This window comes from Argentina silus (assembly GCF_951799395.1).
Source record: "Argentina silus genome assembly, chromosome: 15".
Classification (NCBI taxonomy): Eukaryota; Metazoa; Chordata; class Actinopteri; order Argentiniformes; family Argentinidae; genus Argentina; species Argentina silus.
In genome coordinates, this window is record NC_139669.1 from 3,344,763 (window position 1) to 3,349,164 (window position 4,402).

A 4,402-nucleotide genomic window follows, 5' to 3' on the forward strand; every position below is an offset into this window, starting at 1 on the left:
GGGACTTAATCAGCGAAATTATTTTTTCTCGCAGAGACATGTTCCAGTTGTTGTTCCAGATCAAGTTGCGAGTTTAATGATAGAAAATTGGCATTTAATATGACGTTATTTGACACTTTAATCCATAGGCCACATGTTTCAGTATGCACGGATAAGTTTATCGGTGCGTATGACTTAATTAAATAATATTTAGAAATGCCAGGTTATAATAGCACAATTATAGAAACGCGACATATTTTTGCTAAATTTGACCGGTGGGATTCTACAATTTTTCATGATGCGGACAATATTTACACGAAAGGTGTAGCCTATGACACCCACAGCCATAGTATGTATGTCTATGTCTCACTGAGTTTGGAGAAATCGGCCGAACATCCAGGGACACATTAATAACGTAGACATATTGGTCTGTAGAGTATGGATTTTTATAATGCGCAGCAGTTCGCTCTCCAACCTCCGCGAGATAACTGTGGGGACCTAGTCAGGAAAATGTAATGAAAATGCAAAATGCCCAACAGGTGTCCTCGCTCAATTTCATACTAAATGGCACAATTTAACCTCTAGCAGGAAAGTCATTGGGCTCGGTGAGGTTTATGCAAGCTCTGCCCATCAATATAGGCTACAGCTTATCCCATGACTTAAGTATATATAATTAACATCTTGATATATGTTCAGACCCAGTGAAGAATAGGCCATATCAGGTAAAACAACTTAAACATTTAACTCACTTTAACAGTGAAGACAAGACATGCATCTTATTTGGGAAATTGTTAGTCCTATTTTTAGCGTAGCTATGACTGAGGTAAGGTTCGTAACACAGATAATTAAGAGTAGGCTTATTAGCCTGAAAAATATATTGATTATAGCCCACTGATGTAGGCTAATCAAAGTAGCCTATACTTGTATCATCCTATAAGAATATGGACACAACCGAATAACCTGTACTGTTAATAAATCACATTAATTTCGCCAATTATAGCCTCAACAAACATTTTAACAAATTAACTGAGCGTAACATGAAAATTCTATCGATCAATGCAATTCAACAGTTATTTAAAACTGATAGTCTAAATCTGACATATTTGTGAAAGATTAGTCTGACCGTAGAGTCAGCGCATTTCAACAGAGGTGACCAATTTCGGAAATGGAGAAACTTGGAAGCCAACCCTCCCTATAAAATAAAATGGTAAGATGTTTCAAACAACAAAAACATTTCAGCAGGGTGATCTGTGACGCATCCAGAAATACTTGAAATGCAGGTTTGGGGGAAGGAGGGGGGGCAGGGGGGGGGGTCATGGTCTTGGAGTAAATCACACTATCAATTGGAAATCTCTATGGCAGATGCTTTTTAGTCTATAGGATTAGGCTTAATCTGAATCCGGGAAACCAGCCCTAGTGTATATCTTATTCGCATAATTTACAGCGCATAACGGACTTTGCACAGGAAAGTGCGTGCGATGTCCATGTGCGCCGTCTTCAGTGATCTAAAGACATCTGTGAATGATTCCATTAAAATAATTAATTGTTGGTGTGCTGATCACATTTTGAACATGTAAGGATGTATAGACTAGGCTAACTTTTTAATGAAAATCATTAAACTAAATATGTTTGGTTTACAAGGGCCAAGGTATATATTCTGTATGAATGCAAACAGAACAAGATTGGTATGATTGGTACATTGGTATGATTGATGTTTTATCATAGTATAAATGTTTTTTTCCCCACTTGATTCGTATGTGGCAGAAAATGCGATTATTTTAGGTTACATGATACAGCTGGCAACGCCAATGATATCCGAATGAATAATGCATGGCAAAATATTTTAATTATTCAAAAATATGAGTGTAATACGTGTACACTTTGAAATCAAATTAAACATATGTAACTAATGTATCAAGCGAAACGTAGGCTATAACCACGATAATCTAAATTAGGCTACTGTTGAACATTTAGGCAACGCCAGGCACACCCTTTAGTCTCATGAAATAGCCTACACACACCGAATATCTTTTGGATTTAACAACGTGATGAAATAGGCAATAACAAAGTGTGCATTATTTACTTTTTCAGTATCAAAGCTGTATCAATCGAATTGCATAGATGTTTTTTTTTATGAAATACAAATTCTCTATTTGAATAACAAGTTATTGTACGACAATGTTATTTGTTCCATCCTGCTCTATAGCAACCTGATTTATTTAGTACTGTATTTACCTATGTTATGCCCGTCTTCCCAACGATACTGCCCCTGACAGTATCTCCTATCTGTACAGGCTTTCTTCCCGTATTGATGCGCATGATTGGAAGTAAAATCCCATGAAAAACCATACATAATCCAACCCAGTAAATAATAATCCCATATCTGCAGCAGTATGTCACGTTTTTAATGCTTGTGAAACATAATGCATCTTTAATATAAAGTGAGTAATCCCATACACATATTGTCGTTGTCATCTCCAATAGTTCATCCAGGAAGCAAATAGATATATAAAAAATACGTGTGAAGGAAATATTACTTGTACATGTTAGTCTAGGTCCTCAATTTTAGAATTCCTCGATCATGGTGTCAGTTATTTAAGCAGGGTTGGTCGGTAGGCGATACTTTAGGAGGGGTACTATAACGATGGCATTTTCTAACTGGCAATTCATGAGGTTTCTGATGGTATCTGTTTCCTGAAGAACATATACTGTATGAAAGACATTGCCAAAAATATCAATACCATTGTCATCTTAATCTGTAATGATTTTCTTAGCAACATTTAGACCTACAGCAGTGTTGTTATTTGGTGGTGGTAACATAGGGCTATGTCTCTCTTACAAAAACAAATCATGTTCGGTATTGTTGCAGTGCATCTTCGTCTTTTTGTGTCCAGTTGAGAAGCTGTCATATAAAGACCCCCACAATTCTCTTATTTCACAGGCATCTGTCTTGGCACCCTCACGTACCATCTTGATGGGCCAATATTGACCCGACAGTCACTGCCACCTGGCTCAGCACGACCCAGGTGCAAATTCCTCTGAATTACCTCGCATAGCAAGATGTCTGTCCCTTTCCCACAATATGCATAAAGTGCATGAAAAGTAGGCTAGAAAACGGGAATTAGCTTTAGCTTTCTAAATCACCTGAATGCATTTTGTGATCCATTATGCTTGATTATTGAGACCGTGAGCAGAACACAACAAAGGCGTAAGTGTTACCTTTATGCTATCAGTAAAGCAACACATGCAAAATATGCACCTTTCTTTGAACAAAATGAAACGGGATGCCATACAATATAAATGTATAGGTCTAGAACTTAAATAAACATTTTAAATAAAAATACATACAGTACCAGTCAAAAGTTTGGACACACCTTGCCAAGAGTATGCAAAGCTGTCATCAAAGCAAAAGGTGGCTACTTTGAAGAATCTAAAATCTAAAACATATTCTGGTTTGTTTAACACTTTTTTGTTTACTACATAATTCCATATGTGTTCCTTCATAGTTTTGATGTCTTCAATATTAATCTAGAATGTAGAAAATAATAAAAAATAAAGAAAAACCATTGAATGAGAAGGTGTGTCCAAAACGTTTGACTGGTACTGTATATAATTAAACTTCGGTTTAACATAGCAAATTGCTTGCAGATAAGCAATGTAATGTTAATATGTTTTACAACCCTCACTTAGTCTTACTTGTGAAAATATCTCATCTAAAATACAAATTGTAGACTCTGGTACACAACATGTCTTATAACGGCTGCCTTCAGATCTCATTGATTAGGCGACTGAGGAACAAAATAAAGGTAAGCCACTTCTGTATTAGCCGACTCTGACTGAGGAAAGCAATGATCCCTTATGAAGATAATACAGGTACAAAGAAGTCTATGTCTGGTTACCTGGCATCTCGACCATCGAGAAACACCTGATCATTTGCAGATGTGTAGGTTTTTGCTTTATGATGGATCCTTTAATGAATTTTGGCTTATCAATTTACTGTGATGTTGAGCGTTTTTGTCAGATTTTTCTTGCTAAACAACACGTTTGGTTCAATGTTATATGTGTAAGTGGATATTAACGGACATAAAATGGGTAGAATACATTGGTAGAAGGAATAACTCTAAAATTCATATTTTTTTCTTGGGAAAATACCTCTCAACCTTTGACCTCTATTACCATAGCGACAGGGACGCGTCATGATATGGGACTGGTCCATTGTAATTTTACCAAACAGTTTACTGGTCTCCCTTAGGTTGAATAAGTAATACAATAAAACAAATTGAAATACCAAAAACTGTTATAAACGTGCAATAATTTATAAACATAGATGTGTCTTCAGCCAGCAGCTAGTACAAGAGACGCAACTACAATGGAACATGCAGCCTAGCAACAGTGGCTGAGGAAAAATGGCGTCTGGTTGCCT